This window comes from Rousettus aegyptiacus, unplaced genomic scaffold (assembly GCF_014176215.1).
Source record: "Rousettus aegyptiacus isolate mRouAeg1 unplaced genomic scaffold, mRouAeg1.p scaffold_m13_p_18, whole genome shotgun sequence".
NCBI classification, from domain to species: domain Eukaryota; kingdom Metazoa; phylum Chordata; class Mammalia; order Chiroptera; family Pteropodidae; genus Rousettus; species Rousettus aegyptiacus.
In genome coordinates this window covers 17040232-17065271 of record NW_023416293.1, presented here as the reverse complement: position 1 = coordinate 17065271, position 25040 = coordinate 17040232, and the positions used below count along the sequence as shown (strand labels likewise).

General features: G+C 55.0%; 1 long non-coding RNA gene across 1 annotated transcript; it reads left to right on the top strand.

Annotated features, from left to right (window-relative positions):
- The first annotated feature begins 325 nt into the window (after positions 1–325).
- LOC118613388 lies at positions 326–4532 on the top strand. The gene is made up of 3 exons (XR_004955465.1): positions 326–1369; positions 3245–3312; positions 3545–4532. It is a non-coding gene; the product is annotated as an uncharacterized LOC118613388 (long non-coding RNA).
- The last annotated feature ends 20508 nt before the right edge of the window (positions 4533–25040 follow it).

The window sequence follows — 25040 nt, the reverse complement described above, 5'->3', positions numbered from 1 at the left end:
TCACACACTACATGCACACATGCACACCCATCACACACAACATACATACACATACACACGCACACCCATCACACACAACACACATACACATACATATACACACACCCATCACACACTACATACATACACATACACACCCATCACACACTACATACATACACATACACACATACCCCCCCACACAAATATCACACACACCAAACACGCATGCACACACACACACGCACACCCCGCACAAATATCACACACACCAAACATGCGCGCACGTGCATGCACACACACCCCGCACAAATATCACACACACCAAACACGCACATACACACATCACACACAAACACACCACACACACACACTTCCCATCACCAGAACTGTGAATCTTGGGGTTCACAATTTCTTTAGCTTCATTCTTTCTCTTTAATTCTCTCTCGTCTGGGTTTTCATTATTTGCTCACCTATTTATTGTGCTATAGGGTGATAACTGATTTTAAGCTCTAGGAGACGTTTTCTCAGGTTAGTGGGGAGGAGAAGAAGGAAGCCCAACTCAGCTTCTCCGTTTACCTCGAAGGTGTTCAAACATGAGCTGCGGGTGCAGCCTCAGGGGAATGTGGGTGCGGCCTAGCGGGAATGTGGGTGCGGCCTAGCGGGAATGTGCAGTCTAGCAGGAATGTGGGTGCAGTCTAGCAGGAATACTGGCTAGAAGACATGTGGTTAATAATGATAAATTCTGAGACTCGGACAAAATGCTGCCCTTTGCTGCCCCGCCCGAGGGCTGGGCTGCCTGCCGCCCCACGGAGGCCTCCAGCCCCCTGCCTGTGCCCCGGCCTGGCACAGTGGCTGTTGCTAAGTGAGCACCCCGGCCCTCCGCAGGACATGTCCACACCCTGCAGCACACTGTGCCACGGTGGCTGGCTCTGTTTCCGGTGGCGTGGTCAACCACTGGAAGTCAGACTCGCAGAGGGCCACCAGCGGAGACCAGGCCTGGGACATCGGTCTCAAGGGGCCAGCCATTACTGGGCCTCAACTGACGCTTAGCTACGTGACATCACCGAGGTGGGTGAACGGAGCACAGTCTTCCAAGTGCTCTCTCCGCCCACCGCGGCGGCCCCTTCCGCTCGGTGCGCAGGCGGGCTGAGCCCGTCCCAGACTCGGGGGCCCAAGGATCGACTTTCGGATTCCTCCCTCGTGCGGTCACTGTGCTTCCCGTGGTTGCCCCCACGAGCAGAGGGACCATTGTCACACGCAGCCCTGGAGCAGAGTCCACGCTCCGTGCCGCGTGGGCTAACGCGACACTCGCTCAAGTACAACGCCCCGGCGCTTCACTACGAGGTCCCCTGAAGGCGGGTTTTCCAGAATCGCCGCTGAAACACTGGTACGACCATCAGTCTATAAATTAGAATCGCGTCTCGCACCTCTGACGGGCCTGGCATGGGCACAGAACTTATGAAAGAAGAAAGCGGGTCACGGGTCACACGCGAAGGCTCTCTGCGGTGTCAGCGCCACATGCGCATGCCTCTGACTGACCTGCAGAGTCTTAATTACTGCGGGAATAACACTAAAGCCGATATTCAAATATTTCGATTATTAACACTTTAATTAATTATTAATACTATTAAGCTTTAATAAGCGTCTGACATTTCTGGGTTTCTCTTAAAAAATACATTACTTTTGCTCTGCATTAAAAAAGTAATCTTTCATCCTTATTATTGAAAATAAGGTGATCGGAAATCAGAAAAAAAAACAACTCTGTAATGTGCTTATTTTTTTCCCGCTCAAGAGCTGTGAACAGTGGTTAAGCCTCCAAAGTTTTCGTTTGTAAGTTTTTCTTACATACAGTTGAACTTTGAACATTAAGCTGTCCACTTAATGTGGATTTTTGTCTACTGATGCGCACAGTTCAAAGCCCCGTGTTCAAAAGTCGACTGTATGGAGTCCCATGCTTGAACCCAGGGACCAAATACTAGAAACTGCTTGAATATATACTAAGGCACGTAAAAATAAAACATTTTAAGGCATCTGGCAGAATTTACTAGATTTAGCAAATGATTAATTTAGTAAATGTTTAAAGGAAGCTTGATTATGAACAAAGGCAATGAAAGTTTTAAGTGGAGAATTTTGAGTAGAAAAATGTAAACAAACTGGAGCTTCTAGCAGTGACGTGGGTGACCTGCAGAGGACCGGGGCATGACTCACAGAAGCCACGGTACGTCCTGACTCTGCCCCTCGGGACGAGGGAAGGAGACCCACAAGAGCCCTGAGCTCCGGTTCTTCCTCTGCTAACAGCCGCCAAGCCAGGCGTCACCTCTTGTCCCTCTGGGTGGCCATGGCTCCGCACGTGCAGAGGGACGTGGTTGCTTTTGTCTCCTTGCACTTGAATGCCTGGCGGTGTTCGGCCACCAGAGGGGAGATGGAGCGCGCATCACAGGCTCAGAGGAACTCGGCCCAGAGGATGCGACTTTACGTCCCTAGGAGCTGGGTGCACTTCCTGGATCATGGCGGACGCCAAGCAAATGCTGGCCGGTCTGCGACTCTGTGTTGTTCCCAGGACAGGAGACACGATCATCGTCTCTACTGCGGTGCTGCTGGCGCTGACTTCCCGTACGTCCCCTGTGCGAAGGCGCGCAGAGTTTATTCCCCTGCCCTGTAAAATGGGGACCCTGACTTCCATTCGGCAGCAGCAACGGCGCAAACTGAGGCCACTGTGCCTCTCCTGGTGCCTCATCTCACCTCCGGGAGCTCGGGGAGGCCGCCAGTGGCCCACTCCAGCCGCGGCCCTCCATGCCCACTGTGGAAAAGTGGGATTCCAGTATTTGCCAAGTTTTGTGGGCTGGAAAGTGCGCTGTCCCCCCGCCACCTGCACCGCCTCACACCCAGCGCCACAGTGCAAGGGGCCCCGAATTCTCCAGGAGACCTCTGCTTGGCGGAGCCTTCTCAGGTTTGGGGCTGGCACTTTTAAAGCTGGCAGCCCACTAACGGCCGGCCGGGCCACAGAGGAAAAACACTGTTTTGCTCTGTAAATTGTCAAGTGCGGTACTGGTGGGGGGCGGGGGGCGGGGGGGAGGGGTGTAAGGGAGGAAGATCTCGCTGCGCACGCGCTTGGCGATGGACGTTTATTTCTTACACAGCGGCTGCCACGCTATTTTCAGCTTCTCATCGGTCACCTGGAGATCCTTTAACTATAATGTTCATATCCTCACCATAACACGAGCTAGTCTCAATTTTTTTTTTTTTTTTTTTTTTTTTTCAGATAAAACAGAATAGAACAGTTAATCACCTCACAAAGGCCCGAGAGGATGACTTCCTCCAGGGCTGCAGGTAAGGGGCCACCTACTGGTAGTCCGGGCTCACTCTGGGAGGGACAGGGCGGAGGCGTGCCCCCCTCCCCCCACCGCTGCTCCAGTGCTCTCGATGCTGCTAAAATGGGAACTGTCCTTGCAAGGGCTGAGCGTCTACCACGCTGCCCCCAACGCTCCGCTCCAGAACTAATGAGGTACAGGCTGCCGCGAGGCAGAGATTTTCACGGTTAATTTGATTTTTTCATTCCTAGGTCTTCATCACACTGTGGCAGCTAAGAGATTTTGTTTCAAGCCTCGAGAAGAAAATTTTTAGCACGAATTGTGAGGCACCGTGGGTCTGTGGAGGGTACAGGCTCTGTGGCCAAGGCCCGGGCAGCGCAGTTGTGTGTGTGTGGGGTGGGTTGCATTACTGGTCACAAGTAGGCACTCGCTTCCCTGAACCGAGGTCACCCCCCCCCGGGTCATGTGTTTCTGCGACTCCCATAGAGCGTGCGCCCTCCCACCCAGTGACTTGAGCTGGGTGCCGAGGCTGCTGCAGCTGACGTGCGCGGGGGTGGCGCGGGGACGGCCCGGGCCTGTCCAGGCAGGAGCGTCCAGTGCGTCCTGAGTTCCTGCCAGCTCTCGCCTGTGCCCCCGCCGCGAAGCCATCTAACACAGTAGGATTTAGACGACTCACTCGAACCTCCGTGGCTCCATTTTCATCAGCTTCCTGTGAGGAAGAATGAACGACGCTTGCTTCTAATTGCAGAGGACAAGTAACATCAACAGGGCTTTCGGTCGCGATCGCGGTGCGGTGCCAGCTCCTCTGAGCATTAATGTGTGGCCTTGGGCAAGTCATGTGACGACCTCGAGCCCCAGTTTCCTCATTTTTAAAGTGAGAATAAAGATTCTTCTGCTGCTTGCTTCACACAGTGCTGAGTGGGGGTTAACGACCTCACCATGGGGTGAGCTTATTCTCCGTCATCTGGACTAGAGGAGTGGTACTTTAGAGCAACAAACTGGGGCCCTAAACTCTGATATGAGAATGAAAGAAGTCGAAGGTGAACTCGGGAGAAGAACAGCCTCGGCAGATGCTTTGCATTGGCAACCAGAAAGCACCTGCCTCCGGTCCTCCGAGCGGCCCGGATGTGAGTGTGTACGGGGACCAGGGAAGAAAGAAAGACACAAATTAGAACTACAAATTCCGAAGCGGCACAAGTCCCGGCGTCCGCACAGAGATGTACGGCCAGGCGGAGGCAGGGCGAGGAAGAGGCGGGCTGGGGAGTCGGGAGGGAGCTGCAGGGTCCCCCGAAGGTGGGGACAGAGCCCTGCACGCCCAGGTCCTTTCTGCAGACACTTACGCTCTCCTCACTGGGCACACCCAGAGGAGCACGCGAGACGGGAAGCGAGGGTGACACGAGCCGCGCCCGCGACCTTCCCACTGCGACCCTTCGCTACCGGCCCGGCACGGGCACCTGGCCACTGTGTCTTAGAGTAACTCGGCGCCTGCCTCTCCCCCCTTAAAATGGCTTCACAGAAACAAACACGACGGTGAGCAAAACGCACATCTTAAATACCGTTTCTAAACACTGTTTCGAAACAAGAAATGGCTCCAATATGCTCCTCTAGCACCATCTGGTGTTTGCACATTTGGATGACAGACTGTTCCTGCCTCCAGCTGCCCCTTCCCACGCCAACCTAAAGCCTCGCTCGGCGTTTGAGTCTCTTGTTCAGAGGCTAAATGTTTTTAACACATTAAACAATTGGATTTATATTTTCCACAAACAAGGACATCATTTTCAATGCCAAGTGTGTGAACCCAAAGAGAGATCTATGGTTCTGTCCAAATAATAACAACAAAACTAAATCAGTCACAACCCACAAGTATTTTAACTATCACATAGTGTTTTGGACTTTTCTCCTCGAGCTAAAAGTCCTCCATTAAAATGGAACCTCTTGTAAATATGTCCATTTACTATCAAAGATAAATCAGTCACATCAAATATATGCTTTTATTCACTTCCTTTGCTTCATATTTAAAGGAGCGAGTAAGCAATTTTTCTTTAAAAAAAAGGAATTATAAGCTTCTCCCAGAAATTCAAGTACACATTTTTCAAATTTGTTTTCCTTTCCAAACTTAAGCACAACCTCAATATATTTCTAATAGCAACAAATATACAGGATGTGACCTCTGAAAATGGCAAGAGAGATAGATTAGTGGCATGGATGCTGTGCTCGAGCCAGCTCATGCTAGCTCGTAGGGCCACCGCGTGCACCTTTTCCCAAACACACACTCGGTGACGTCATGCAGGCTGTGTGAAACCCGCAGAGGAGGCAGCACGTACACTGTGGAGACTGGCCAGTGTGGGGACATTCGCCGCGCCGCGCGGGGCGTGGGTGAGCGAACACCTGTGCTAGTCTTCACGCGTTAGTGCGACGTGTCTGACACGTCACCGTGCGTCATGAACGAAAGCCATGAAAAAGAAAAAGACTTTATTTTAGGACAACCTATAATTAAACAGTTAAATCTCTTCATCCCCGATTATACTCTCCAACACTGTATCTACATATATCGGGTCCTTCCTTTTCTATTTTTTAAAATTTCTCATAAATTCAGAGACCATCAGTGATAAACGGCAGGAGAAAGAAGTGGCTCGTGTGCAGTAGGGTGTCGCCGGGGACATCCTGGACCACTGGAGGGCCTGACCGGGGTCCCGGAGCAAACGACCTGAAACGCCGCTGGAGGCACAATGACAAAGCCGAAGCTGTCCCACTCGGCACATCACAAGAAGGCAGAGTTCTCTGGAAAAGGCAATAATGCAGGCAAAAGAGAAGGCAGCAGGAAACGAGAGGACCAGATATGAGATGGGCTAGGTCACAGGAGCTGAGCAGGGCCGTGAGGATGGCACCGTGGTGTCACTCTTCACAGGGTCACCAGGAGCCAGAAACACACACGCAAGTACTAGCCTGTGGTGAGCGCATTCGGAGCTCCCCTGTGCCCCCCCCGCCCCCCCCCCAAACCCACCAAACTTCCGGGAAAGGCGAGGAAAAAGCAAATGCTTAGGGGATCTCCAGAAGGACGGCCAGGTTTTTGCAGGCTCCATCCTGATTCTCCTGTGTCCTGGGCCCAAGGCCGAGTGAGGGGACGCTGCAGGAATCGGCAGGGGACGCGTCTGCTTCCCCTGGAACCTGTGTGTGTGGCGCATGGTACTGCACCAAGAAGGGGAGCCACACGCTTCCCTGGAAGGCTGCGCACAATCCCGACTACAACGCCAGGGTGGCCGTCTGAAATTTCTTTTGGAAACAGGGGTAGAAGAGAAGTTCTGATATCACAGGATTTCTGTGAGAGCAAAGGGGAGTGGGGTGTTCCGAGCGTCGTTTCCTGAGGGGAGCAAATGTCTGCGTGTCTGACCTGGTGGCCATGGCGAGGACAGAGGGGCACCCGAGGTGCTGAGGAAAGGGTGGGAAGGACGGTGGCACTCAGCTCCCTGCCGCGCGCCAAGGATGAGCTGCTGCGCTCCCGTGGGCTCGTCTCCCCCGGACGGGATCCGCAGGATGCGAAGGGACAAGGCCAGCCTCCCCTACGTCCTCAAAGCACATCTCGCTGTTTCCTCCATTTTAAAAAAGATATTTAAAAATACTTTTTTCTTTCCCCAGAGTAATGCTCAGGGTCTGTTTCTCAGTCCGAGGCCTCCCCTGGGGAAGCTCCTTCAGTGAGGCTGCTGGGAGGGGCGGGTCCAGGATTCGGGGACCGGATCTCCTGTGCCCCTTGAAGCCAGCAGGGGGAGCACGGTCTCCCCGGTGTCCCCACTCCATCCGTGTGGCTCAGCAGAAAGGAGCCTTAGGAAAACACGGTCGCCTTTTCACCAGCACATCAGGTAAGCCCACAGCGACACAGGTTCAATCCACTCTCTCTAAACAGACAGTGTTTTTCTCTCTTCTGACCTGAAATGAAATATGTAACTTACTGTCTCCCTCGAGCTCTTGTTTCCCAGGGTTCCTAGAGTGATGCTCTAAAAGCACATGGTCCAGAGAAAGCCACTGAGAAAACCACTGGATTTTCCCCAGAACTATGAAAATAAGAGTCTTTCCAATTCTAATATAGGAATACAACTTAATGAACTTGATCAATATCCTAACTAGATTGTCTACCATTTTTTAAGTACCACGAACGACTGTCCTCCAGTTAGGATTCTGTTCTCAGGACAAACTGCCGCATCCAAGGGTGCAGATCTGAGCGGCTAAAACCTCCTCCGGCTCACGCCCCATCGGCTGGGGACGAAACTGCCTGTCTCATGATGTCCCAGACACATTTTCATTCTAATTGTGTTGTCAAAAAACTGCACAGCAAGTCCTCACTTACTGTCGCCGATAGGTTCTGAGATCTCAAGTGCAGCACACAGCGCACAGGCTGATGCAAATGAGTCAGGCTGCTGTGGCATCTCGGCGCTGTCACGGAAGGGCGGCATTCAAAGACCTGCTGTACGTGGCCACTGTATTTTGCATTCTTTTGATTACTAGAAAAGACTAAATTTACTGTATTTTTTTTGCATTTATTACATGTTCAAACAAATTCATTCATCCGTCCATTCAGCAAATGCTTACTGAGCTATTAGGTGTGAGACGCAACCTGACACGTTATCTTGAACCAGGCCTAACAGCTCCCTCCCCGAGGCAGCCGCGCCCTCTGGCTCTGCCTTTCTGGGTAATGCCTCCTGTCAGCTGACCTGAGCTCAGTGTGGCTGTCGTGGCCTTTTTCAATCCATTGCTGCATTCTGTGAAATTCACCTGGGAAGTGTCCTGAAGAGCCACCCTCCTCCTTGATTCTCGTGGCCGCAGTCTCTTCCAGGCACCTAAGGGCTCTTGCGAGGATTATGGGATCTAAAGCGATATCTGACTATCTACCCAACCCATAAGCTATATACTGGCATAGTCTCTCTCCCTTCTACTCAGACACCTCCCCCTTTCCTCTCCCTTCTCCTAGAATTCTCTACCCTGAGCTCCGAGACCTTCCAGCGTCCGGAAACACCGTACCGTTCCAGTCTTACTTCTATCAGTTTTCTACTCGTGCCATCTACCTGCCCCCCTGACCAGGCTGCTGTTCCCTGAACTGCTGATTTTCAGTGGGGTGCTGCTCTCCAGAGCTCCGCCTGCTGGGTCCGCACGCACCCCTCTTCAAAGCCCAGCTCAGATAACTCCTTCGCCAGGTCAGTGGGGTGCTGCTCTCCAGAGCTCCGCCTGCTGGGTCCGCTCCCCTCTTCGAAGCCCAGCTCGGATAAGTCCCTCACCAGGAAGCGGTCCCTCGTCCTGTGGGCGAACGTCTCCTGGCTCCGGAGCCCAGGTGTCGCCCACCGTGCCCTCTCCAGACAGCCGGGGCACCACGTGCAGGCCTCGAGCCCTCTCCTCCCATCTGCGTCCCGTTTCCTCATTGTTAATTTCTGGTTTAATACCATTGTGGTGAGAAAAGATACTTGGTATGATTTCAATCTGCTTACATTTGCCAGTTAAGATTTATTTTGGGTTTCGTGTATGATGGATCCCAGAGGATGTTCTGTTTGCGCTCGGTGAAGAGTGTGCGTGCTGCTGTTGTCGGATGGAATGTCCTATGTCAGTTAGGTCCATTTAGTCTATGGTACGGTTCGAGTGCAACGTTTCTTTGTTGACTTTCTGTCTGGATGAAGTAGCCACTGCTGAAAGCAGCGTCCAGAAATCCTCTGCTACTGTTGTATTGCTGTCTGTTTCTCCCTTCCGATCTGCTAGGATTTGCCTAATGCGGTAGGTACTCTGATACCGAGTGCGTACACATTTACGATCGCGGTCTTTTTGATGAGTTGACCCCTGTATCGTTACAGCATGACCTCCTTTGTCTCTTGTTGCCGTTTTGGCTTAAAGTCGGTTTCGTCTGATGTTAGTACAGCTGCCGTATTCTTTTGGTTGCCTCTTGTGTGGAATGTCTGTCTTAGCCCTTTCGCTCTGAGCCTGTATGTCTCCTTCGAGCTGAAGTGAGTCTGCGCCAAGCAGTCTACGGTCAGCTCTTATTTTTTATCCATCTAGCCACTCTGTGACTTTTGATCAGAGAATCCAATCCATTTACATCCAGAATAATTGTATGTAAGGACTTACTACAGCCCTCTGATTGTTTTCTGGTTGTTTTGTAGTTCTTTTATTCTTTTTTTACCTTCTGGCTGCATTCCTTTATGAACTGATGATTTTTTTTTGTGGTAAGATGCTCTGATTCCCTTGTCACCATGTTTTGTGAATTTACTATAGGTATTTGCTTTGTAATTATGAGACATAAACATATTATAATAGTCAATTTTATGATAACAAGTTAACTCAGATCACATACAAAAACTCTACCGTTTTATTCTTTTAAGTTTTTACTATCACAAATTGTTTCTTTTTATATTGAGTATTAACAAATTATAGTAGCTATAGTTACTTTTTATATTCTTGCCCTGTATCCTTTATACTGTGCTAAATGGTTAACATACATATTACAGAATTAGTTTTCTGAATTTCACTATATATTTGACTTTACCGGTCCGTTGTACATTTTCACGTTACCAGTTAGCATCCTTTCATTTCAGCCTGAATGTCCCTTTTCAGCAATTCTTGTAAGGCAAGTCTAGTAGTGATGAATTCCCTCAGCTTTTGTTTTCCACGCGAGTCCTTATTTCTCCTTCATTTCTGAAGGATCACTTTGCCAGACAGAGCATTCTTAGTTGGTATTTTTTCTTTCAGCACTTTGAATACATCGTCCTGCTCCCTCCTGGCCCATTATCTTCTGCTGAGAAAGCCGCTGGGAGTCCAAAGGGCTTCCTTTGTAGGTCACGATCTTCTGTCCTGCTGCCTTTACGATTCTCTTTCTGTCTTTGGCTTTTGACAGCTGTATTATTTTGTGTTTGGAGAAGATCATTTTGGATTGAAATAATTGGGTGACCTATTAACTTCATGAACTCAAATGTCAAAGTTTATCCTCAGGTTCAAGACGTTCTCAGCCATTATTTCTTTAAATAAACACACACACAAATAATAAACACGCAGACACTAAAGGTGCTTTCAGCCCCTTCTCCCTCTCTTCTGGAACTCCGGTGATTGATACATTACTGTCTCATAAATCACACAGGTTTCCTTCACTCTAACTTTTCTTTTTTCTCTTAAGATTAGTTTATCTCAAATTTCCTATGTTCTACCTTACTAATTTTTTTCTTCTATTTGGTCTATTCTTCTGTTGATGCTCCCAATTGCATTTTCCATTTAATTTACTGCAAACTTCAGCTCCAGAATTTGTTTGGTTCTTCTTTATGATTTCCAACTATTAAATTTGATTGTATTTTGATTGTACTCTGATTGTATTTTGCTTTTCTCATTTCATCATATTGTTTTTCTGTTTTCTTGCAACCCATTGAGTCTCCTTAAAACATTTATTTTGAATTCTTCATTAGGTAAATTGTAGTCTCCACGACTTTGAATTTGGACACCGGAAAAGTATTGTGCTCTTTGGTGATGTCATAGTTCCTTGATTTTCCATGTTCTTTGGAGTTCTAGGTTGCGATTTTCGTATCTTAAGCAGCAGTCACCTCCTCCAATTAGTACTAGCTACCTTCAAAAGAAAACCTTTTCCTCAGCCCCGCTGTAGATTCTGAGGCTTCCCCAGGCCTAGTGCAGGTACGCCTGCTCCATGTTTCTTGCTCCCTCCTGCGGCAGAATTCTCAAGCCTGCTTGTCTTCTCTGATCCTGCAATGCACCAGGCTGGCTGCTGACGGCCTTTCTCTTGTCTCCCTGAAGGTGGCGTGACAGCTCAAGGTTGTGGCTTCCCCCTTGCAGGCTGACCAAGGCCGGCTCTCTGCACGTGCGCTCTGTCGACCAGAGGTCACTCCTGCCACCGCCCCCGGAGCTCGCACAGTGCCAGCGCAGAGTGAGGGAAGGTGTGGGTTTGGCACGTGGTGCACTGAGGCTGCCTACGGGCGATCTGGGGGATCCGTGCGGGAGAGGCTCCCCTTCCTGAGGAGGTCCCAAATGCCAGTGGCGGGAACCATGTCCCTTTTATGCCATCTGGGAATCTCGTGTGCCGCCTGCCAGACCTATTCCCCTCCCCCGGTCACGGAGCCCCTAACTTACTAGGCCGGGGGTTGCGGCAGGCCAGCCGGTCCCCCTGGCAGCGTCCCGCACGGCCGGGGAGGCTGGGATTCCGCGCGGCACCTCTCCCTCTCCCCCGTGGGAGAAACCGCGAGGCGACACCATGGGCTGTCTTGTTTCACCCCACACTGCGCTGCCTTGGGGCAGAGGGGATGCTGGCAAAATCGCCCCACTGCCCTTACCTACTCCAATGGGCACAAACTCTTTCTTGTTCCTCAAAGGTGGTTCGGGGACTTCCCCTCTGGGAACCTGGACTTCCGCAGAGGCGCGCTCATCCACGGTGACCGCCCTCGTCCGCGCTCTGCGGGCACGCCGGGGCCTCCGCCAGAGGGGCTGGAACCGGGTCACGGTCTCTTGCAGCTTCCGCAGCCGGTACCAAAGTCCACCTGCCCACTCCCCGATGCCCCGGGCCGGGTGAGGGGAATGAGACCTCTCCTGGGTCCCCCGCATAAGGTGCTGGGTCCGCGGCTCCCACAGAGGTACTTCTGTTCGTGGATGGACGCTGAATTTCTGTTGTTGAACGGGGCGCGCGACAAAGGATGGCTCACACTGCCCTCCACCCAAGGACTGTTTTACATCTGGAACGACACGATCTCCTCTAGGCCACACTGGTGGTTCACTTGTCAGTGTCGCTCTCTCGAAATTCAGTCACATTAATGCCCACAGGATCCCGGTGCCCACAGGGCAGCAGCTGCACTGTGTGTGTGACGCACGCTGCTCACTCTGGGCCCAACGTGCGCCCTGAGCCCGCCCATGGCACGGCCAACGCTCCGCTCTCTTCCCTCGGGCCGTGTTGTCCAAAAGGGATGTTTACTCTGGGGCATCTTAACGAAGTCAGGTGTTTGCACCAAATGCATTACGGCCACAACATCGTGGACCTCAGCACAGGGTGACTTTTAATTGGCTGTCATCATTTGAAAGGCTCAGTTTGACCTTTCATCTTTTGCGTCATTTAATTTGCAAGTCCCTGCGCACTCTCTGTCCCCTTTTAACTTTGCAGCAGAGCAGTCTTCTTTTCCTGTCCCTGCTAACTACGCTCAGAAACAATCAAATCTCCCTAAATTTGCCTAAAGCTAGATACATTAGGGACATTATCCACCTTCCGAGTTATTTCGGGTGACAATTTTACCCTATTGTCACCATTGTGTAACAGGCTGATATCCTTCCAGGCTTTGAGAATGCCCCCTCTTTGTCCACGCCCGGTGCCAGCTCTGGGGGACAGGCAGCGTTGGGGCCGAATTTCGATGGCTAACGAAAGCAAAAGTTTAGTGCTGCCCGTGTCACGTGTCTGTGGCGGGCCAGCTGCGACTCGGTGCGTGTTGCCTTCGCCCAGGACGGCTGTACCTGGAGTGCCACAAATCTCTCGGCCGAGGGAAGAGACCGTGGGTCCCGGGCAGGCCCTTGGTACCTGCGCAGACGTGGCACACGTCACTTCCACGCCCGTCTCACTGGTCAGATCTGCCCGTGGCCAGGCTGACGTTAACGAATGGGGAGACTAACCCTTCTCCAGGGAGGAGGGTGCACACCTGGCAGTAATCCCGCAGCCCAGAGAGGAGGCGACAGCTGTGCAGCGGGGCGAGCAGACTCCGCCCAGGCAGGAGGGTCCTGCTTCCAAGAGAACTAACTTGGTCCTCAGCTTAATTCGAATAATCATAAGGAATGTTACTAACCGCCCCTCCCCCGAGCCCCAAAGTGAGAAGTCTGCGCCCGTGTGCCTACACACCTGGGGCCATGGCCCGGCCTGATGATGCTCACAAGTCCCTGTCACAGAGGCCCATTGCTCAGGAGGCAGGATCCTGGGGAACTCTCGCTTACGCACCGCCCTTGCCCACCCACTCTATGGACCGTGGCCTCTGAGGGTGGCCTTGACGGCAGATGTCCTCGTGATGAGAGACAGATGCTGGACGCAGAGCGTTCCTCTCATGAATAATGACGACACGGGACTGCCAAGGCAGCCTGAGGGAGCAAGGGGCGGGGGACAGTCAAGGCGGATAAGCACACACCCTTTTATCTGCCACCTTCCGTGGACAGGAAGGCTGAACCTCTACTCACTGCTGTCTCTCTCGCGCTGAGCAGAGGGCTGAGCTCTAAATTGCGTCCACAAAGCCACACTCATCGCTCGGCCTTCTCTGCCAGCTGCCACCTGTGTGTAATTAGTCGAGCCTGACACGCGTGTTCTGTGTTTCTCCCCAGGGACCTGAGCGTCGGCGCAGGGTGACGCGCAGCAGCCTCACGTCGAGTGGATGCCGGGGCTCGCCCACGCTCTGCCTGTCCGCGGTTACTGCCCCCGCTTCCTCGGCTTCGGTCTCGGTTTCCAGCAGGCGAGCGAGCGTGGCTGTCCATGTGTGTTTCCTGCCGAACACTGGCCCGAGGCTGAGGCTCCGGCTGGTTTCGTATCTTCGGGGGGAACGCCGACGGCCGCTCGGGCCGCCTCCCCCGCACTTGTCCGCTGGGGTCCCCGACAGCAGAATGAAGAAGAGGGAGCGGAGACGCCTGGCGGTGTAACACTGCAGGCGGCAGCCACAGCTTGGACGACAGTTCTGGTGCGTTCCTCCCGTTGAATTCTCGCCTGCGGGGCACCGGACCACGCAGAGCTCAGGCGCTCGCTCACGCGTGCAGCTCCCACCATGGGGGAGAACGGGGCTCACAGTCCAGACGGAGGCCGAAGCCCGCACGAGGCCGGGCTCTCGGGGACGGCCAGCCCCGTCCTTGCCAGACAGAACCGGACGGTTCCCGGCCTCGCTATTCTGTCTTCTCCAAAGCAAGGCGTCGGGATTAAAAGGCAGGCGACCACCCCCCTCCAAACGCACCTGATCCGGATGCGAGTCTGGCCTGAGACCCTGTTCTCATGTCTTCAGGAGCATGATGGCAGATCTGGCGTTTATCGGACAGGGCTCCCCTTTTCTGAAGAGGTCCCAGGAAATGGAAGATATGAGGTTCCTCTTTTCCTCCCCTGGAGAGGGGGGCAGTAAATTCTTCCTATGTAACCACTGCTTTGAGGGGCTGTACGCCAAGTCTGGAAGCTTCCACAGTGGTCACACGAGGCATGGCAGCCCCGGCCTGCTCCAGGGGAAGGCAGTGTGGGGTAAGACGTGGCCTCGTCCCCGCCTACGTCGTCTTGTTTAATGCTCTCGACAACCCGTGTGAGCTCTAAGCAACTGCTGAGAACAGACATGTTTGCTGACTCCCCAGATTTAGGGAAGATTCTGCACATTTCCTTGGGAAATACAAAGAACTGACTAGTCTCCCAGGGGTTCTCAAGGAGGACACCCCCCGGCCCTTCTGATGACCTATCTACAAGGTCACGCCAGCTTCCCGGCCTGCTTTTTACTTTTCATACTGGGTCTCACACAAAACTACCACTTGAGGAACTAGGCAGATCCCAAGAGGGCGGCGCGTGCTCACGCACAGCAACGCCCCTCACAGCTGCGGCTGGAGCCGTAGCAGCAGGTGCGGGGGGATGGCCCCCGGGGGTGCTGGACACGGGGTTCAAGCGTCTGAGGTCTGGCTCCTTCCAGTAAGGTTGTTCATTCAGAATCTTGACCAAAAAGCAACTGTTCTAGAGAGAGCGACGGTGTGATGGTGGTGATGACGGTATTCACCTATTTTCATTGTTTCTTTCTCGTCTTCTGAGTGTTCCTTAACTAAGGTTAGCACGCCTAGTCATTCCAAATACGGTGGATGTCCACGTCCCACAGTGCCATGCATTACAGAAGAACTGGTATTTAAAGCTCGTTGACACTCTAAGCCCGTTCTATCGTTCTATTAATTCTATTAATCAAATTATAGGATACTGTAAAACAAGCGAATATTTCTAAATTAAGCTTGTGATAATAAAAACTCACATCAACTCAAAGGTGCAAAATATTTCCATTTTACATCCTGCAATCTCTTATTCTTCCCCGTTAGTTCCTCTGGTCGTCCGATAGCTACTGAACATCCACTGTGTCCCGTGCACTGAGCAAGGTGCCTGCTACCTGGAGAAGAGACACTGTGGAGGTGACACGCTGTGCTGGAAGAGAACGCAACTCTGCGCTCCCGCCGTGCTGCTCCTCGAGTCAAGGCGCAGCGGGTGCAAACGGGCAAAACCCGCTTCAAACCATGATTGCCCTTTTTAGGTGTCTCCAGGTATGTCTCAAGAAGGGCCAAACCCTTGCCACCCAAATATGATTACATCTGTTCCTTGTTGCTTCCCAGAATCCACTGCTCAGTACATTATGGCGGATTCAGTTCTAGGTGGCAACAGACTCAGACGGCAACCACTGGATGTGTGTGTGCGCTGTCTTCCCTGCAAGAGGGTGACGCCCCTCTCATCTGGAAAAGGTGGGCAGCACGAACGGGTCACCATCTGTCCCCACCCCTAGTGCTTTTGCTTCTGTGCAGCTTCTGCCACCACCACCACCTCCACCACCTGCAGCATCACCACCACCTGCAGCATCATCACCACCTGCAGCATCACCTCCACCTGCAGCATCACCACCATCACCACCTGCAGCATCACCACCTCCACCACCTGCAGCATCACCTCCACCTGCAGCATCACCACCACCACCTCCATTGGTCAAGTGCTGTCCACACGGAGACACTAACTAGTCTCTTCATCTCTTTTTATGTATTTGAAATGCTCATTTCCAGCTAACCTGTATTGTCTATGGCGGGCTATGCTTGTAAATCGTATCGCATTCGCCAGGCAGACGAAGCCGAGCCCTGCGGCCACGCTGGCCGCCCCCCTTCCTTCACTGCTCCCCCCCGAAATCCAGGCCCGAGTCCTGTCAGTCCCACCTCCCTCTCTCGGCCTCCACAGCCATGACTTAGTTCACGCTCCGAACTCACCCCCTAGGCTGGGAGGCTTCTTGTCGCAGGTGGTGTGCAGTGGGGAGAAAGGAGGGGCTCTGGGCCCAGTCTCGCTCTGACGCTGCGCTGCCCCAACTTCTCTGGGCCCAAGTGCTTCTCTATAGAACGGCCCAGTGGTCCCTAGATGCCCAGTTGTTGCTAGGAAAAAGCTGCAGATCGTGGAGGGAACGCTGAGAAGGAGAAATGTTCACAGAACACGTGGAGTGTCAAACAAGACGCAAGGGGGAGAAACGGTGCCGAAGGCCGTTTGCGCAAACGTGAGCCGCGTGCTGTCGCACAGCTGGTCCGGTCTGCGCAAGCTCTACCTCCCGGCTCGAGTAGACACACGGTAAGGAAGGAGTCTAAGCGGAAGCTCCCGCCCGCTGGGGGTGGGACTAGCACTAAGCCCACCCCAGTCCAGGTGCGACAGTCTTCACCGATCACGAGAGCAACAGCCAGTACTTCCTGCGTGTTTACTACACGCCAAGCGCGCTCGCCAGTGCTCTGCCGACCGCGTCTCCTCACCACCTGCCCACGACACGCACCGTGATCAGCTGCACTTCGCAGACGAGGAAGCTGGAGCGCGCAGAGGCTGAACGGCCCGCCACGCGGAGACCTGGGTCCCGGGCTCCGGCCCCATGCGGGCAGCGGGCTGCGGGGAGCCATGGCCGGCCCTCCTTTAAATGAGATCTGCCCCACGAATTCGGTCTCCACGGCCAGTGTCACCAGGGCAGCCGAACTGCAGAAGGAGTCAGACCACATCGCTCCTCCCGCCCCGAGCCCGTTCTCTTCGCCCCGCTGACCCGGCCACACTCCCTGCCCCCTTCACGCCCGCTCCTCCCTCCTCGCCCAGCATGGGCCACACGGGTCATCATGATAAATGTCTTCTTCGCTGTATCCCCAGCTCCCTTTCCTCTGCCATCCCCTTCCTCCCTCATAAGTCACCGGGCAAACCTCAAATCTGAGTAAAACCAAGTCATCACACAGTCACGCGGGCTGGCCCGCTTTAAGTCAACGAACATCCCGCAATCTCCTCCCTGTTTTCCAGGCCGAGATGATGTCCTTCCCCTGCCTCGGCCCCTTCCAGGGATGAAGGCCTAAAAGATGCCATCAGATAAAGCACCCAGGCAGCCAAGTACCTGGCTGAGGGCGAAGATAAAGTGGGACGTGTAGTGACACGCAAGTTGTGACACCAACTGTGGCCTTGTGATCGGCTGGGTTCACGAGGGCTGTTGCGGGTCAGGAGCCACGTCTTCCTCCTGTCTGTGACGCGTATGTACGGAGATGTATGTGCACTGTGTGTTCGCAGAGACGGTGAACAAGCCACTGATCCCTCCTCCCATTTTAAGCCATCACTTGCCCCTTCTAGATTAAAAAAATCTACTTCCACGACGGCCACTGGTGCAACCGTGCCCTCGCCAAGCCCCCTGACGCCTAGTCACCCCCTGTCCCCCATGCTGCTGATGTTCAGAGGCTGGAAATCAGAGGCCCGGGGACCTTTGGGCTCAGGGTCAGCTTGGCGTTCCCCTGAGGGTCAGGCGGCACTGAGCCAGAAAATGAACCACTGATTGCACGCTGTTTCTATGGAAACTGCTAACACAATCAGGCATCAGCTGGGCCTTGCCTGGAGCACCCAAGATGGCCTCTCGGCCTCACCTCCGTGATGCTGAGCTGCCCTAAGGAACTGCTGTGAGCACACGGAGCTTTCGCTACCCGAAGCCCAGCTTCAAATCACTGCTCGAAGCTAGAGGACTTAAAATGCAAATCCTCCCAGTTCCACTTGGATTCTGAAGCCGAAAGTCATTTAGTTGGCCTCCCTCCAGATGTGGAGGCAGAGGAAGAACTGGCATAAACTCCTTTATCTGTCTTCAAAAGAAAAGCTTTCTACGACTTCTCTAAATTGAAGTCACTGGTGGAAACAGAACCCAATTTTGGGCAATGACTCAGCCCCTAGAGGTGAGGGCAAGTTCACAGATTGGACGAAGACCCCGGCTGGACCTGGCCTCCCGGAAGCCTGACCAGACACCTGCGTGTGCAGCCAGGCCCGGCTGGGCGCCCCACTGCCAGCCGCCTGGGTGGTCTGCGCTTGGTCACAGCTGCCAGAGAGCAGCACGGGCCGGGCCAACATGTTTGCATCTGGCAAAAACCCTGCAGCTGCAGGCGCCCCTGCCGACCGTGCTGTGGCTTTTCTCCCCCTCCCCAGCCCATTTTGGTCATCTTGTTTCCACGTGCTGGGAGGAAATTGTCTCTGTTTCTGCCCAGAGCACATTTAAGAGGCCGGGTTTTCTTTCTTTCTCGGCCGGACTGATTCTCCCTTCTGCGCTGGTGGAAGGTGCCGGAGATGAGACACGGACCTCCCGTCAGAGACAGTCTCACAGAAGTGAGCAGCTGGAGACCCTTCCGGGGAGCCTCTTGCAAGGGCACACCCCGAGAAGGATGGGTGTCTGCAGCATGTTCGGAGGGGCCTTCAGCAGTTTAAGGAAGAAATCATAGAAGAAAAGGTTTGGCCTTTGTCCATGAAACGCCTAATAACAAGCACAGAGAAACGCTGGGAACAGTCACCTCCAGGTGGGTGGCGGTGCCTGAAGCCTGGTGGCGGGTGAGGGGAGGACCAGGTCAGGTTGTCACCGCTGACATGTTGCGGTACTTCTCCCCGTTCAGAGTGTTCTGAACGCTTATTATCCCATCAGCGTGGGGTGAGATAAGTCAGGCAAGCTGTCTCGGAGTAGACGAGCTCAAACTGGGTCAGACAAAGCCTCCTGCTCTCAAACACACGTGCTGGCACGGGGCGGTGCTGGGCGAGCTGTGAGGAATTACACGCGCGTGTGATCACAACTGTACCCCGTCCACACGGGCTTGCTTACAGGGGACGACGTGCTCATGATCTTGTGGCAACATCACAGGAGAGCCTTAGAAACGCCTCAGATTTTAGGAAACGGAGGCCCAGAGACGCTAAATGAGTTTCTGGCCATCGGCGGCGCTCGGGGGCCAGGCCCTCAAGACGCCTCACCCGCCAGGAGGCAAGGCCGGTCCCTCCGTGCGGGGCTTTGCGGGAGTGTGAGCGGACGCTGCGGCCCACCGGCCACGTGGCGTGGAGGCTGCCGGCACGGGTGCCTCTGCGGTGACCCGTATCCGCCGCGGCGCTTTGCTGAGGGAGGAGGGGGCGCGCCAAGGACAACGTGCGCCGTCTCTCGGTTCCTCACGCCGCTGCTTTCAGCAGCTCCTGCTGGTGCCTCTGCACAGAAACGGCAGGCGAGGCGAGGCGAGGCGGAGAGCGGCTGGCGGAGAGGAGCCCCTGCGGCCGGAGCCGTGGCCTCAGGGCCCCCACCTCCAGGGGGCGCTGAGCTCCCGTGGCCGCCTGGCCGCCTCCTCTCCTGGAGGTGGAGCTGTCAGAGCTGACGGCTGAGCCCCTCGGTGCTGCGGCAGCACGACACGCAGTCCATGCCCGGCCTTCACAGGACAGGAATCTTGCTTCTCACGAGCAGAGAGCCCAGGACGGCAAGCTCAGTGCAGGCGGCCTGGGGAGGAGCGGGTGCTAACGCTGCTCCCAGGAGTCAGTGTGCGGCATCAACGGAAGGTGGCCTGTCACCCACGACGTGCTGACGTGACAGCTTAACACAGATGGGGAGAGACCCGGGAACCAAGAGTCGGAGGGAAAAAGCCAGTTCTCAAGTGACGCATAAGGAAGGATTCCACGGCAACATCAAATCCACTGGCTTCTGGACGCACAGAGGCGACGCAAACGCGCAGGAAGCGCCCTGGGAGGCCGCAGCCAGGGCTGAGACCAGTGGCTCCTGGGCAGGCGCGGGGCCCGGTCAGCGGGGCTCGGTCAGCGGGCATGCGCGAAGGGCTCTCCTGCTTCCTATGCCACATACCTCCGTGTGCAAACGTGCCCACGTATTACCTGCATACGCAAAACGAAGCTCATGTGAAGCCCTCGTCGCACAGGGAACTGGGTGGTGCTCCAGGACGCGGGACAGACCCCCTGCGCCCCCTGCTGTGCTGCCACTGGTGGGTCGCTGTCACCCACTGGTCCAGGGCCCGTCCACCTGCCTGTCTCCTTGCTGAGCCATGAGGGCTGTGGGCACAAGCCTGCTTCGAAAGTGTCCCTCCAGCACAGAGTGGCACTCGGTGCCCTGAGCCTAGTGGCACTGAGCGAGTGAATGAATGAATGCACGAATGGTGTGAAGCGATGCCACCCTGTCACTCACAGGGGACAGGGGCAGAGGCTGCAGCCTCCCAAGGCCCTCTGTCACTGATGGCAGGCTGCAACTGTCGAAGTGCTTGTAACTCAGCTGCTGTTCCACGTCTCGGTCTTCAAAGAAGACTTCATAACACTCTGCCTTCCCCAGTTCTCAGAAACACACAGCGCGTGCGCACCAGGGCAGGCGGCCTTTCACGAGGCTCCTCCGGCGCCCGAGGCCGCGCCGGCACGGCTGCCTGTGGCCTTTATCGTTCAGGCTCCCGCGTCGAACAACCCTGCATGCCTCCGCTGCTCCCCTGTACTCCCGTGCTCTGCCGCGCGGCTGCCTGCTCACTGCCGCGTGGTGACCAGGCTGCCGGGACACTGACCCCATCCCTCGGCGGCCCCAGCTACCCTCTCCAGCGGCAGGTGGCCTCTCGACACCCGCGAACCTGCACCTGCTCTCGTTCTGCAGGCTCCTCAAGGCAAAACATGCTGGGGAGCACTGTCCAGACCCAGACCTGATCCCCCAGGCCAGCCCATCGGCCCACTGCCCTCCGCCGACACTGGGCAACCGGGTGGGGACAGCTCGGGGTGCCGTCTCCTTCTCTGCGCTGCACCTGACACCTGCCTGACTGCCTGTCAGCGTGCTTGTTCCTGCTCCCTGGGCCTGGCCTGCGCTGTCACCGTCAGGAGCCCCGTCCCTGCCCAGGTGCCGGGAACTTTCCCGAATCCCCTCCCTCCACAGGGAGTGCTGCCTTCTCTCAGTCCCCACTGACTTTAGGTGAAGCAAACTCCGGCGCCCGTGGGGTCTGACCGGAAACTCGAGCGTGATGGCCCAGCATCGCGTGTGACTTCCGCGTGCTGCCAGCCTCCCACGGGCATGGACACTCCCTCCGGCTCTCCCCAGACCCACGGCGCCCCTTACGGAACTCGAGTTCCTACGAACGGCCCACGGTGCTGAAGTCTCAGGCCCACGACATGCAAAACACCGTGCGGCACAAAAAGTTTACGCGAAACATACTGGACGAACGAAACGGATTTAACCTCTGGCTTCTATGTTATTAAAACAAATAAATTACGATGGCGGATTCTGAAGAAACGTCACTGAAGTCCTAGCGTTCACGTCCTCGGCATTCGTCGAGCTGCTTCCGCGTGCCGGGCGGTCGCGGGTGCTGGAACGTGTGCGGCGTGGCGCGTCGGCATTCGCGGGGCTCGCGTCCTGCTGGGAGGGAGGATGACAGCGCCAAGAACATGCACAGAGCACAGCGAACTGCGGAGACGGCGGGGGCCCTGCGCGAGGTATGAGGAGAGGCCAGGTACCTACCTACCTGGGACAGGCACAGTCCAGGCAGAGGACGAATGTGTGCAAAGGCCAGGAGACGGGAACGACCTTGGCCATGTCCCCAGTCACCAGGGAAGCCCCGCGGGCTGTGACGGGGCAGACGTGACGGAGCAGAGGGACTTCGGAGGCTCCCCAAAGCTGCTGCCTGATGAACAGCGGGAAGGACGCAGGGCACGGCACAGCCGCAGGGCCGAGAATGCCCGGTGCCCGCCTAGTGACACTGGGAAGGACGCTTAACTCTGGGTAGCCCTGTGTCCCCAAGTATAAAGAAGCAGCCCTGGACTGCTGAGCACGAGGTAATTCCAGCTCCAGCATTCTGAGTCTGGGCACTGACTGCTCAGCCACCCCTAACAGGTACACCGCCAGCTAAGGCCAGTGCTTAATCACGGCCACAGGTGGCAGAGGGCATGGCAGACAGCTGGAAGCTGTTAAGGTGAGCATGAGACCCTTATTTTGTGTGACTGACTGTAAGAAAGGAACCCCTCTCCCCAGATGAAATGGCTTGGCTCGGAGGCGGCAGTGGCGGCCTGAAGCTGGGCAGAAAAGGACAGAAGCTTCCTCTTATCCACGCCTTTGTCGAGCACCTGCCCTGCCCAGAAGTTCGGACAGATCACGTCAGGTAGACAGGCCAGTCTCTGAATGTCCCCAGAGGACCCAGCATCTGAAATGAAATGATCCAAGGGCAGGCGGCTTATCCCGCCCAGAGAGGTTCCGCTGGTGGCCCTGCCAGGCATCCGCATATTTGGCGACGCTGTGGCAGCGGCTCGGAGGCCCCTGCTGAGCAGGGGAAAGCTGCTGAGTGGGCAGAGCTAGGGCCACAGTGAAAATGCGCATGTGTCGCCCACACGGCCTTTCTGCTTCCTGGCAGCCCGAGGCGGTCTCCCCTAAACGCCACCATCCACGTGAACTGCCATGACGTCTACCAGCAGCCTGAGGCGGTCTCCCCTAAACGCCACCATCCACGTGAACTGTCATGACGTCTACCAGCAGCCTGAGGCGGTCTCCCCTAAACGTCACCATCCACGTGAACTGTCATGACGTCTACCAGCAGCCTGAGGCGGTCTCCCCTAAACGCCACCATCCACGTGAACTGGCATGACGTCTACCAGCAGCCTGAGGCGGTCTCCCCTAAACGCCACCATCCACGTGAACTGCCATGACGTCTACCAGCAGCCTGAGGCGGTCTCCCCTAAACGCCACCATCCACGTGAACTGGCATGACGTCTACCAGCAGCCTGAGGCGGTCTCCCCTAAACGCCACCATCCACGTGAACTGTCATGACGTCTACCAGCAGCCTGAGGCGGTCTCCCCTAAACGCCACCATCCACGTGAACTGTCATGACGTCTACCAGCAGCCTGAGGCGGTCTCCCCTAAACGCCACCATCCACGTGAACTGGCATGACGTCTACCAGCAGCCTGAGGCGGTCTCCCCTAAACGTCACCATCCACGTGAACTGCCATGACGTCTACCAGCAGCCTGAGGCGGTCTCCCCTAAACGCCACCATCCACGTGAACTGCCATGACGTCTACCAGCAGCCTGAGGCGGTCTCCCCTAAACGCCACCATCCACGTGAACTGTCATGACGTCTACCAGCAGCCTGAGGCGGTCTCCCCTAAACGCCACCATCCACGTGAACTGCCATGACGTCTACCAGCAGCCTGAGGCGGTCTCCCCTAAACGCCACCATCCACGTGAACTGCCATGACGTCTACCAGCAGCAGCTAACCCGTCCTCAGCTGAGACAGGTATGTGCAACCTGGATGAACCATTGATTATCTGCACGTACACCCCAGCCAAGAAAACCCGCGCTCAAGCGATCTGCAATTCTCAATCAGGGGTAATCGGGCGTATCCTGCACTGTGCGGAAGATTTTGTGGAACTGCATGCACATGGATCTTCCCTTTCCTAGAGATAAATCCATCCCTCTTTTCAGCATTCTGTCCATCAAGCTAAGAGCACATTTTCTTTTAAATACAGGTAATTCAGTGAACTCCCCTACTTCAAAGCCCACTGGTAGCCGGCTGGGCAGTAAGAGCGACTCCTGCCCGGCTCTCCAAGCCCTCCACAAGTGTCACCCCGACACTCGGCTGTGGCCTGTGTCTCCCCGGTCGCCAGCACACACTGTATGTAGCCTGGACTCAGCAGGCCGGCCTGCCATTTCCAGGACACAGTCCGAGTGTCATGAAGCGTCATCGTCTGATTTTAAGGAGCTGGACCCAGCATATCATTAGACATGAGCAGTTCAAGTAGGCACTAAATTCCTTCCTTCCTTCGTTTGGTCACGTGTTCGTTCACGCACTTCACCAGTGATCTTACCAGGTGCCATGCCAGGATGCGGTGGTGGAAAGGTGGGTGCGAACATGGACAAGATCCATCCTGAGCTCAAGGAGCTTATATTCTTGTATGTTAAAACGTAAAACTGCTCATATTTGACTGTTTTTGACCTACAGCACAGGTGTCCCCACACAGTTCAACCTAACAGTTACGCTAAACCAGTTATTTCCAGGCGAGTTCTCAGCTAAGGAACAGGAGTTGTCCCCGCAGAGCAGTCAGAACTGAAATGGGCCCACAGTGGGTCCCTGCGACGCACAGACAGGCCCGGACAGCATGCTGAAATTGTCATGAGGTTTATGGGAAACACGATCACTGACCTTCCTGAGGTGCGTGGGAGCGGGCAGAGTCAGTGCGCAAGTTGACAGTGGTCTAAGGTTTATGACCTTTATGGCCTTGATGTGAAAGCAAATCTCTAAAGTGTGAGGACACTGAGGTCTGGGCACAAGATGGTTTGGCTGCAAGTGACACTTCAGAACTGGCTGCCACATAGGCCCAAACTCAAGTCAGAGCAATAACACCCCACCCTCGTGAAGACCAGAGGGGAACAGGGGACACAGCGCGAGGAGGGAAGACATGTCCAAATCTGGTCAAAAATCTCTGAACGGCGCAGAAGGCAAACATCGGCTATTGGAGGCCTACGTCGGCCACGATCTGGGCTGGGTGACCTCACGGCCGCCAGTCCATGGGAGGTCTCCACGGCCAACTCCCACCTTTCCACACAGACAGAACCCGTGGACCTGGGGGCATCCCTCCGCCAGAGACTAATGGGGGCGGCCAGCCATTTCTCAGCCCCAGTCTGGGCAAACCGTCGTCATGGGCACGGAACTGGGGCTCCCCTGCACGACACAGTCGTAACCAAGGCCCCTGGTGCTCTGTACTCTCTCCACACACACGTAGGACATAGGCTGCACTGAGAATGTGTCTACT